This window comes from Peromyscus eremicus, chromosome 7 (assembly GCF_949786415.1).
Source record: "Peromyscus eremicus chromosome 7, PerEre_H2_v1, whole genome shotgun sequence".
NCBI lineage: Eukaryota > Metazoa > Chordata > Mammalia > Rodentia > Cricetidae > Peromyscus > Peromyscus eremicus.
The window spans coordinates 26,845,152-26,858,090 of record NC_081422.1 but is presented as its reverse complement, the minus strand read 5'-3'; the positions used below and the strand labels follow the sequence as shown (position 1 = coordinate 26,858,090).

General features: G+C 42.0%; 1 protein-coding gene across 4 annotated transcripts in view; it reads left to right on the top strand.

Annotated features, from left to right (window-relative positions):
- Positions 1–12,939, top strand: part of Aplp2 (amyloid beta precursor like protein 2) — a 74,646-nt gene that overhangs the window by 13,962 nt on the left and 47,745 nt on the right. The window lies entirely within an intron of this gene.

The window sequence follows — 12,939 nt, the reverse complement described above, 5'->3', positions numbered from 1 at the left end:
AAAAGTAATGAGAGCAAAGAGCTACAGAGTCTGTTTAAAGAATTAACTATAGTAACAGCTCACCTCAATAAGTGATTTGTAACTTTAATACCCAGAAATGAAATATGATCTTTAAGATGATAAAAAGAGCTGGCATGATGTCTCGGTGGGTAAGGTGCTTATTACTGTGCAAGCCTGACAATCTGAATTTGATTCCCCAGGACCCAAGTAAAGTTGGAAGGGGAGAACCAACGTCACAAAGTTGTCCTTTGACCTCCACAGACGTTCCAGGACATGTGCATCCCTTTCATCATACACACAACAATAATTTAAAATGATAAATAGAAATTCTGTCACCAGCCTATTTTAACAACAACAGCGAAAGTTTCAGTGCTTTAGCAAGTAAAGGTGCTTGCCACTGAGCCTTCATGACCTGCAGGACCTGCGTGGTAGGAGACAGCAGACTCTCGAAGTTGTCCTCTGACCTCCATTCCTATGCCATGGCACACACACCCATCCACATCCACGTAACACAGGCATACACCGGATGTTAAAAACAGTACAGTAGAACTGTTGGGTACCAGGTGTGGTAGCTCTTTCATCATTTTAAAGCCCATAGTCAATTCCTGTTATTGAATGTTTCAAATCACTGACATAAATCACCATTGACTGAGCCATCTCCCCAACTCCTTTATCAATACTTTGTCCTCATGTTTCCACTCTTTCACAAAAAATGTTTTTTGCTGAGTTTTGCCTTTAAATATTTTTACTACTGTGTACTTAAGTGCAATTTATGTATTTGTTTGTTTTGAAGATAATCTTGCATAGCCTGGGGTGGTCTTGAACTCACTCTGTTGCCGAGGATAACAGTGCATGGCTCCTCTTTCCTCTGCTGCCCAGTGGCTGGATTGCAAGTGTCCTCTATCACCTGGCTTTTAGTTCTGCATGTGGAACTCTTTGAATATGTGTGATTTGGTGTCTTTCATTAATTTTAGGAAGTTCTCAGTCATTACCTCTTTAAAAATGTCTAAATACAATTTAAATAACTGCTTCTGCCTAATTATCTCTTTTCCTATAGGACTCCAAAAAGTATCTTAAGACATTGCCCCACTGAATGTTGCTATTTTTTTTTCCTCTTTGTTTGAGGCAGGCGGCCATGTAGGCCAGGCTGGTATCATCATCTCTGTGCTGCCACGGTGAGCTTGAACTTGATCCGCCTGCCTCCGCCTAGGGTGGACGCTACAGTGCCTAGCTTGTGCCATGCCGTGGGTGAACCCTGGCCTGGTGCGTGCTGGGCAGGCGCTCTACCGTCTGAGCTCTGTCCTCAGTTCTAGTCATTGAATCCTCTTCCTTTCTTTCCGTTGACAGGATTTCTCTATGTAGCCCTGGCTGTTCTCGAACTTCCTCTGTAGACCAGGCTGCCCTCCAACTCAGAGATCTGCCTGCCTCTGCTTCCTGAGTGATGGGATTAAAGTCCTGTACCACCACAGCCCTGTTCATCCATTGAATACCCCCCCCCCCCCACACACACACACAGGGTTTCTCTGTGTAGTTTTGGTGCCTGTCACTGGCCTGAACTCACAGAGATCCACCTGGCTCTGCCTCCTGAGTGCTGGGATTAAAGGCATGCGCCACCGCCGCCCAGCCCCCATTGTGAATTCTTAATTTATAATTGAAAGTATTGTTTATAATTGAAAAGTTTGTCTTAGAGTTTCTATTGCTGAGATGAAGCACCATGACTAAAAAGCAAATTGGGGAGAAAAGGGTTTATTTGGCTTACACTTCCATATTGCTGCTCATTGTTGAAGGAGGGAGTTGCCCACTGGCTGGCTCCCCATGGCTCACTCAGCCCACTTTATAGAACCCAGGACCACAAACAGGGATGGCACCACCCACCATGGGCTGGGCTCTGTCTCACTGATCACTGGTTGAGAAAATGCCTTAGAGCTGGATCTCATGGGGCATTTCCTCAACTGAGAGACTCCTTCCTCTGATGACTCTAGCTTGTGTCAAGTTAACACACAAAACCAGCCAGTACACAGTTGAAATTCTCAATATTGTGTTTTGTCTTTGAACATGTTTTGATGCCTTGGACAGTCTGTCTGAAATTATGGTGTATGTGTGTTGGGGCTGGTACTCCTGTGGATCTTTAAGTAATTAAGAAAGAAGAATTGATAAGCACAGTCTTGTGTTGATTGGAGCAGTTACAATGTCTGGTGTTTTTTTTTTTTTTTGTGTGTCCACTGGAGTTTCAGGACAACCGTTTTAAGACAGGAGTTATGATTATCTATTTTACAGATGTCTGAATAGTAACTTAACCAGTCCAGATGAGTGAGTGTGAACGTGCTGTATAAGTTGTGCTGACAGGAAGACAGATGATCCTTGAGGAAGTGTATCTCAGATGAGTGTGTACCAAGACATTTGGAGAAGCCTACCCATTAGGCACTCATCATTAGGCAATCATTAGTCATACAAAGTGAAGGGAAGAGACAGTTTTCTTGTATTTCTTACTCACCAAATCCGCTAGCATGTTGGGAATCAGGTTTCCAGTAGTTGTACAATACTACTTGAACATGAGTGAAGTATCTCAGTAGATTATACTTGCTTTTTTTTTTTTTTTTTTTTTTTTTTTTGGTTTTTTGAGACAGGGTTTCTCTGTGTAGCTTTGCGCCTCTCCTGGAACTCACTTGGTAGCCCAGGCTGGCCTCGAACTCACAGAGATCCACCTGGTTCTGCCTCCCGAGTGCTGGGATTAAAGGCGTGCGCCACCACCGCCCGGCTATACTTGCTTCTTAAAATGTGTTATTATAAACACCTTGAAGGGACTAGATCACTGTAGCTCAGTGCTTAGCATGAGCTTAAGTGTGTGCTTAGCATGCTTAAGCTTGCTTCATGGTGTTTGGGTGTACACATACCTGTCACACATGAAAAATTTTAAAAAATAGATTCTCACAAATGATTTTTGTGGTGACTTGCTATAAATTCCATTAAGGAAGAACTATATAGTCACTGTAAGCAATTTAAATACTGGTAAGTAGAACAAAACAAAAAAAGGGATTTGCCATCCAGATAAACACCTATTTTGTTTTTCTGTCCATCTTTATTTCTCAAATAGTAGAGTCCCCTTATATGTTTGCAACCCATTTTTTCCAGTTACCATATTAATAACTTTGCAGGGCATTAACTATTTTAAAGCATCACTTTCAATTGAATTGTCCTCATGGTTTGGGATTACTTTTAATTGACTCACCCTCATGGTCTGAGAATTTTGGACTTGCTGAAATTTTAAGTGGACAGTACTCACCCTCTGAAGTAGCCTTTCATACCCTCTGTTTGGATTCAGGTGCATGCACTGTTGCCAAAATAGGTTGAGTGCAGTTTTAGAGAAGGCCTTGCCGCCGTCCAGTAGTTGGCTGTTAGTGGCGATATTGGAACCATTGTTTGAATATTTTGATGTATTTTGCACACATCTTAAGAGTGTGTGAGAAAATGACAGGCAAAGGTGCTTTTTTTTTTTTTAATACCAATAAAAAGCACTTTGTTTGATAGATTGTTGCTTTTTTGGTGCTTTCTAGATGGAAATCTTTTGAATTTTGGTGATTACGTTTAATGGGCACATTATATAGGGATATCTTAAACTGTAAATAAGTTTTCAAGCATGATCCCCCCCCCCCAAAAAAAAAAAACCCACTGGAAGTAATTGAGATTTGTAAACTACCAGCATGCTAATGGCAGAAGACTTAAATGATATGCATATCTTTGTAATTTGACCATGTAGTGTTTTGTTTTATTTGTGTTGGGGTGTGTGGGGTGGGGGTGGGGACCAGTTGATGTCGTCCTCAGTCACTCATCACCGTATTTTTGAGACAGGGTCTCTTACTGAGCCTGGGGCTCTCAAATTCAGCTAGATCGGTTGGCCAGTGAGCTTCAAGGACCACCCCCTTTCTCCTGACAATTAGATTGCAGGTAGCTGCTCTATGCTCGCTTCGTGTCTTCTGGGGATCTAAACCAGTCTTCGTGATTGTGCAGCAAGTACTCTCAGTTACTGACCCATTTCTCCATCTTACATGTTTTTATATTTCTCTAATAAAAATAGCATGTAGTGGAGTTTTAAAATTCTTTAAGCTATAGCCTAAATTGATATTTAAAAGACTGTCTGGAGGGCTGGAGAGATGACACAGTGGTTAAGAGCACTTAGCAGAAGACCCGAGTTCCAGTCCCAGCACTCACATTGGGAGTGCTCACAAACACTTGCAACTCCAGTTCCCGGGGGTTTGACACCCTCCTGTAGTCTCTGAAGGCATCTGCACCCATGGTGCACATACTGAGAAGCAGGCACACACAAAATAAAAGATACGTTTCAACTTCTTTTAAATCACTTCAGGCTATAACTGCAAAACTTGAAGGTGTTGGCATGGTGATCGGTTCATTTGAAGTTCTGCATAGTTAATCATTGCTAGTGAACGTGAGTTGAACTGCTGTGTAAGGTATTGTGACAGTGTAGCTGAAGGCACTATAGTTCCTGAGACGAGTGAAAAATACACTTCTGTGGGCAAAATGAGAGTCAGTGCTTCATCAGTGTTTTAATATAGGGTATTTTACTCTATCTTATCCCCCTTTCTTTACTGATTTCGTAATAGTTTACATGTCAGCCAAAAGATGCAAAAATTCTCTAAATCACACAATTCAAAATCCACGTCTTTTTGAGTTTGTAGTACGATATATGTAATAGAGAATTTATCATTTTGAAAGTAAACTTTTTGTTGTTGGTAACATTTAATGTGAGATCTATGGATGTAGATTCATATGTTGATGCACGCATGTCTGAGTACACGTGTGAGATCGTTAGCCTTGTTCCTCAGGCACCTTCCACCTTGTTTTTTGAGTCAGGGTCTCATTGGCATGCCAGGTAGGAGAAGTGGGCTGTCCGGTGAGCTCGAGGGATCTGCTGTCCCCACACCTGTGTGTGGGATTTGTAATGGACGGTACTGGACCTGGCATTTTTTATGTGGGTTCTGGGGATCAAACTCAGGTCTGTATTCTTGTGCAATATTCACTTTGCCTACCATACTCTCTTGCCCACCCCCTTAAGATTTTAAGTACACAATACACTGTTAAATATTGGACAGGGTTGTATAGTGGATCTCTGGAACTTATGGGTAGTCTATAAAGAAACTTGAACCTGTTGAATAGTAACTTTTTCTCCCTCCCTCAGCCTCTGGTTATCACAATTCTGATCTGTTTCTATGAATTATACTATTTCAGATGACATATTCTAGTTGGATCATTCAGTTTTTGCCCTCTGACTGGTTTATTTTATGCAACAATGTCTTCCCTGCTCATCAGTGTTGTTACAAAGCCAGGGTTCCCTCTCTCCCTCCCTCCCTTCTCATTTACTCCCCCTCCCCTTTTTACTGTTTGACCCCTGATTCTCCTGCCACCTAGTTCTGGGATTACAGGCCTGAAGTTTTAATTATCTCTTGTTTGCTTTTCTTGCTGGGCATTGAAAAAGGGCCTTGTGGGTGCTAGGCTAGTGGGGTACCCTGTCTTGCATGTTGGTGCTTCAGTGAGCAGTGTCCATATCATGCTGTAGGTCCATGGGCTAAGTAGCCCTATGTGAGATTGCTGGGCTTTGACAGTTCTGTGTTTGCATTTTTGAGAAACTGCCAAACTGTTTTAGACAGTGACTGTACATTTCACATTCCCATTAGCAGTGGGCAAGGGTTCCAGGCTTTCCATATCCTTGACAATAATTCTTTCCCCTCACAGTTACTAATTTTCAATAACAGGCATTCTAACTGGAGCAGCATCTTGCTGTGGTGGGTTTGTGTTTATTGGTCTGATAACTAGTGGTGCCAAATTGTCCTTTCATGTGGGCTTTTCTTTGAAGAAATGTCTTTTCAAAATGTTTGTTTTCAAACTAGACAGTTTGATGCTGTTGAATTGCAGGAGTTCCTTTTATTTTTGTGGATATGGATCAGAGCAGTGATTTGCAAATACTCTGTCCCATGTCTTTTCACTCTTGATAATGCCCTTTGATGTACAAAGTTTTTTAATTTAAGTGAAAATCTTCCATTTCTTCTCTATAGTTACCTATTTTAATGTCATATCTGAGAAATTATTGTCATGGAGCTTTCCCCTTAAGATTTCTGAGAGCTGTAGTTTAAAGTTTAGGTGTTCCATAGTTTTGAGTTAATTTGTGTGAGAATGTGTGTACATGTGTGCCTGAAGAAACCAAAGGACATATAGTCCCTTCCTCTGAGACAGGGTCCCTCTGAGTCTGAGGCTCAGTGTTTCAGCTGAACTGGCTGTCTGGCAAACTCCTGAGATCCGCCTGCCTCATCTGTGCCCTAGGTTCTGTGTGGAAGCTGGGGGTGAGATTGCAAGTCCTTTTGCTTTCACAGTGAGTGCCCTTACCACGGATTCAGCCCCCTAGGCCCTCCATTTTGTACAGAATTTAAGGTAGGGATCCAGCTTCATTCTTAGAGGTTGCTGTCTAGTTGGACCATTGGTTTTCAAGGAGCTATCCTTTGCCTGTTACATGGTCTTGACATCCTTGTCAGAAATCACTTGGCCATATATACGGTTTACTCCTGAACTGCTCCTTTTCAAAATTCTGAGATCCCATAATGACCTTTATGGTGGCCTTTCTATTTCCTCAAAAAGCTCTGATTGCACTGAGTCTGTAGATTGCTTTGGGTAGTAGTGTTATTTTAACAATATTAAGTCTTCCCATCAGCAAATGCCAAAATTATCTTTCAGTCTTGAGAATGAATCTAGGGCCTTGTGCATTCTAAGCATACCCACTGCTATTGAGTTACATCGTTTGCCCAAATGCTAAGGTCTTTAAAGTTAATCATTATAATAATTTTGTAATTGACAGGATCATTCAAATTTTAATTTATACTTTGCCTTTTGGGTTTGCTAAATTTTGTCCTTTTAGATTGTCAGTCCTCTTTACTCCAAAGCCTAGTATGTTAAATTTAGGTTTAAAAAAAGAAAAAAGAAAAAGGGGGGGGGAATGCAGCCTACAAACAGTGTGTGGCCTGTCCCTGTTTTATTTTGCCCTCGCCATGTTAGACTTAAATGTAAATTTCTATTTTCAAGTAATAGGCGTTTCAATGCAAAAAATTCTTGCCAGGTTTTGAAGAAACGAGGCTATCTGACAGCAGGAGCCAAGTCGAAACAGGCTTCTTTTAGTCCGGGAAGAAATGCTGTGGTCCACCTATCCTGTTTTCTGTTTGTACGGATAGGCATTTGACTTTTCAACCCTTGTTAAAAAGGAAAGAGGAAGAGTTGGTTTAGACATGATCTCATGGTCCCCTTCACCTGTGAGAGGTCTGTTCCAAAATGTGCAGTGGATTTCTGAACCCGCAGAACCCTGAACTCTTCTATATCTGCTGTTTTTTCCTGTATGTGTGTGCCTGTGATAAAGCTTAATTCATAAATTAGGCACAGTAAGCTATACTAGTAAGTAATAAGCAAGGACAGTTTTAACAGTACTGTGATTAAGATAGCATAAACGTATCTTGTGAACTGGACTTGCCCCTTGTGTTAGTGTAATATGGTATGTGAAAGAAGCATTTTATGGTGTGCATGCATGCACAAGGTCCTAGGTTTAATCTATACCAAAAACGTGAGTGAACGGAGGGAGGAAGCAAGAACAAGCAGGCTTGAGGTGCCACCATGACCGCTTTTGTATTAGGTGGAGTGAAGGTTACTTGAACACACATGCTGTGTTGCTGGAACAGTTTGCTGAGACAGCTACTAAATGACTTAGGTGGGTAGCAACATAGGACAAGGGAATGGTTTGTGCTCTAGGTGGGACAGAGTTCATTTTGTAACTCAGAATGGTAAGCAATTTAGAACTTATGAATTGTTTATTTCCAGAATTTCTCTTTTAATATTTTTAGCCCACAGTTCTCTGTAGATAATGGAAACCATGGAAAATGAAACTTCAGTAATGAGCTGCTGGTAATTTTTCTCATTCTGCAGTGCACTGAATTGGTAGAGCTAGGCATGGGCTCTACCTGAGCCATAATTTATAGCAGAGCCTTTGGTGACTTCTTTATCCCCTTCCCACCACTGTTTCTGCTTAACCTTGCATGTTTTTTCTTTAGAGCAACCTCGTCCTAGTTAGCTCTAACTGTGAATTTAACACAGCCCACTGTCACCTGAGAAGGGAGTCTGTTGAGGGATTACCCAGATCAGATTGCCTTGTGGGCAGGTTTGTGGGGGATTGTCGTGATTGTTAATGGATGTGGGAGGGCTAGCCAGGCAGCTGGTCCTGGCTTTGTAAGAAAGCTAGTCAGGCATGTTCCTGTGAGTGATCATGGTTTCTTACTGTACTCCCTAGGCTGTGAGTGAGTTCAGAGGTCATAGCTAATTCTGCATGAAATAGCAAGCAGATCTGCTTCCAGGTGCTTGCCTCAAACCCCTGCCTTGATTTCCCTCAGTGCTGGACTGTGATCTGGAATTGTAAGCCAGATAAGTCCTCTCCTCCCCTAAGCTGCTTTTGGTCAGAGTGCTGTTAATCATAACTGAAGGAAACTAGAACAAATCTTCCCCCGTCTTTTACAGAAACTAGTAGAGAAATGGTGTTTTGAGGCTTTGCTAACTTCCTCGGGATCTGCATTAATACACATCCTGCTGTGATTATTTTGAACGATTAATCTTGTGAATTGACAAAAGTCATAGAAACTGAATGGTGTTCAGTGTTTTTTAAAGCACTGGAAATGATACTCAGGACAGATTAAAATATCTGTAGTATTGATCTTAAAAGATTGAATATAAAGCATGGGCTCAAGCCTGATAAGCTCCTCACCAAGCAGAGCCGTTGTGAATTTGTGTATATGATGAATGTGGTGAAGACACTGGACCTGTCTTAGAAAATGTACCAATGAGGCATCCATCATCGAACATTAGTGCCAATTTCAACTGGAAAAATTAGAAATGAGTTACCGGTACTTCTTTATTTCTACTTTTTGTGATGCTGAGGATGGAACCTAGGGCCTCTAATACCACTGAGAAAAAATTCAGTAGGAATGAACTGGAAGAAGAGGGGACAAAACAAACTGGAGGCTTGGTCTGGGAACTCTTAAGGACTGGAGACAGCAGACTGCATGTGGGAAATTGCACGGCCCACTGAGAACCAGGTCTGGTGACGGCCACAGAAGCCACAGCAGGCACACTAGGTTGAGGTTTAACAGTGCTAAATATCGGGAAGACAGGGAAAACAGGCCTGCACAGAAGGTCAGATGGGCTCCTGGTTTATCAGCAGCAGTATGGGAAGACCTCAAATTCTGAGGGAAAATGTGATTTCCAGCCACAATTTAGTACTTCGTACATTACCCATAAAGTGTGTGCATAATATAAAAGCCCTTTTGAGATCTGTTATGTTTGAAATTTTCTATTTTTAGGTGTTTTCTGAGGAAGCTGTGAGCTCCTAAAACGGAAATCAGTCAAGAAAGACAAAAATAGTGAGGAAACCAGAGGAAAGAGGAAGGACTCTCAGGACTGATGACCTCAGGCCTAGAGAACAGAGGGTCCAGATGGAGGACGGAGGTGGAGAGTGGGGGTGGTGTTGGCTTCAGGAAAGAAAGCAGCGAAAGCAGCAGCCCTCAGTGTGTGCACTGCAGGGTGTTTGTGGACCTTTCTGGCAGTGTCAGGTCCGTGTGTGGGGCACCAAGCAGGTAAAAGGAAAGACACAGTTGGTAACTCTAATGTGGTGCTGTGTATGAGAATGGCCCCCACAGGCTCATGAGTTTGAATGCTCTGTCTTTAGGGAGGCACTATTTGAGAAGGATTAGGAGGTGTGGCCTTGTTGGAGGACGTGTGTCACTGGAGGTGGACTTTCAGGTTTTAAAAGCCCATGCCAGGCCCAGTTTTCCCTCTTCTGCTGTCTGTGAGCAGATCAGGATGTAGAACTCTCAGTTACCTCTCCAGCACCTTGTCTGCCTGTGTACTGCCATGCTCCCTGCCATGATGATAATAGATTAAGCCTCTGAAACTATAAGTGAACCCCAAATTAAATGTGCCGTTTTATAAGAGTTGCCTTGGTAGTGGTGTCTCTTCACAGCAATAGATAGAACACTAGCTAAGACATCCAGGGAGAACAGATACCTAAGTACAGGCTGGAGAAATGGCTCAGCAGTTAAGATCACTGATGTCTTGAGCACACCCAGGTTCAATTCCCAGTACCCATATGGTGGCTTACAGTCATCTCTAATTCTGGTTCAGGCGATCCGACACCTTGTTCTCCTCTCTGTGGGTACCAGACACTCATGTGCTACACAGAAGTACGTGCAGGCAAAGTAGAATAAACATAAGTCGTAAAGAAAGAAATTGTAACCCACATGTATGTTATGGAGGAGTACTGCTTTAACCAACCAACAGGGCAAGGGAGTAGATGCTTTAAGATCGTGTGATGGCTTGAGAGTTAAAAACTTTTAAAATGTAGAGCCAGGGAGATGACTCAGTGGGTAAAGGAAGTGCTTAGGGCCAAGCCTGACAACCCAGCTTCAATCCCTCCACCGTGACTTAAGAGCTGACTTCTGTGAGTTGTCCTCTGACTTCTACATGTGTGTGTCATGGCACAAACGCCCTGTCCCACAAATGAAACATGACATTTTCAAATTACAAAACACAACGCTTATGTCTGGTCTCAGAAGGATGTGTTAAGAAAAGAGGAGGTGAACAGATTTGAGTGGCCGGCAGCCTTGAAGTACCTCTGAGTGTTGTGCTCATGTTGGGCTGAGTTAGTATATGTCTAGTAGATTGTTCCTGCCTTGTATTGTGTAGCTTTTCAAACCATGTATCATGGAAAAGATTATGCCTTTTAAAATTGAAGCTTGCCGTTCTGCATAGATTTCCTTTTTATTTATTTAGCCATTTATTTTTGCTTAGTGTCTTTTAAAAAGATTTTTTTTTAAAACAAATGTGTACGTATGTATGTCTGAGTTTATGTCACATACACACATGTGCCTGTGGAGGCAAGAAGAGGGTATCTGATCCTCTGGAGATGGAGTTGAGGTGGTTGTGAGTTACCTGCTGCAGGTGCTAGAACTCTGCATGAGCAGCAAGTACCCTTTGCCATCTCTTCAGCACATCGTTCTTGTTTGTTGATAAGCTGATACACAAGCTAATGCTGTTTTGACTTCGAAATCACTGTTGACTGTACTTTAGGGAAATACAGAAACAAAATCCAAGGGCTCAGGATTTAGAGCCTGATTCTCCTCTGGGAATAATTGATTACTTGCTATATTCTAGATACTATTACTAGATAGAGGTTAGAAAAAGTGACTTCAGTTCTGGCTCTGTGAGATGGACATGGCAAGCACATCAGCACGCTGGGGAGGAACCTTTACTTGGCCAGGACTGTCAGGCAGCCTCTGAGGATGTCCACGGAGAGACTCCTGAAAGGGGAGAGCACAGCTGCTTTGGGAAGGCCAGGAAAGGGAAGACTTGGGATGAGGCACCGTGGCTCGGCCTAACAGTGAGGGTGGTCTGGAATGTGTGGGAAGATGGACTCAATCAGGGACTATTCCACTGTGGGTCTTGTAGGCCATACTAGCCATGTTGTTGATCTTTTGGAACAAACTACTGTTTCTGGGAGCCAGAGTTGGGTGGAGACAGGATCCTGGAGGGCAAAGGCTGACCCAGCACCCTGGTGGCCACCTGACTAGCAGAACTAGAGTGCTGTTGCACTTTGTGCAGAGTGGGCTGTTCACTGTGTCTCACCCTTACTTACTCCTTTCTCTTCTTGAGTGTAACCTTTCCTGCTCCCCTTGAGGTATTTGCTTGGTAGTTAGGGTGGCTTGTATCAAGAAAGGCTAATTAATGGCCCATTGGGCAAGCAGTAAACATACTGACTTTTGGAGTGTATTAGCTTTATTACTTTATTTTTTTAATTGCTGATAATTACAGTAATGCACATGGGCGTTGGTCCAAGGCAGGAAGAATTATTGTTTGAGAGCAGATCTGGTGCATGCTGATAGTGCAGTCTATTTACTTTTAAATTTAAACGCTACATAAACCATAAGAAAGATGTCTTTTGACTTGGTTTGAACTTGAAGAGGGTGGAGCAATTTCATATTTTTCTTATTCTCACAGTTTTGATGGATATTAACTTAAATTTTTTTAATCAAGATTGATATATTATATTGATTGTACTTAGGAAAATACTTATCAGAACTATTTAAACATTTCTTTTCTTTCTTAAATTTCTTCCTGTCCTATGAAAACCATTTAGTCATTTTTTTTATTTATTATTTTTTTTTAGTTATAAAGAAAAATACAGGTGACTCACTGCATCATAGACTCTTGGAAATAAAGAGCTAGTCTGTGGCTGCCAGTAGTTTTTTTTTTTTTTTTTTCCTTTTTAATGTTTTTTAAAAAGTATTTATTTTGTGGCCAGCAGTGTGCATGTGGCAACCAGAGACATCCTGAGAGAGTCTGTTCTATCTTTTGATCACGTGGACCACAGGGGCCAAATTCTGCTTCACAGCAAATGACCTTATCCCTGAGCTCTCACGAGCCCAACAAGGAAGTTTGGGGTAGATAAGATTGCAATTACTTCACATTGTAAAAAGAATATATTTTTTAAAGAAAGCCTACTTGCTTATCATTTTATGACTTTATCATTGCTGTCATTTTATGACTTTAATAACAAAAGATGAAAAGAAGGAAGGTATCTTGGAATTCAAGACACTGGGTCTCAAAAGAGGACAGTGAATCTGTCCTTACATACTGTGTGCATACACTAGTACCCGATGTTGTGTTCACCCCCACTATCTCCAGCTTTTTGTTATGGTGCAGGGCTGAGGTTTGAACCCAGAACCTCATGCAGTCTAGGCACGCATCCTTCCACTTAGCTACACAACTACTCTATATTTCTCACTTTTCAGGGTGTCACCAAACACCTGTTGTGAACCTTATTAGCTCTCTAGAAGGTGTCTGGGG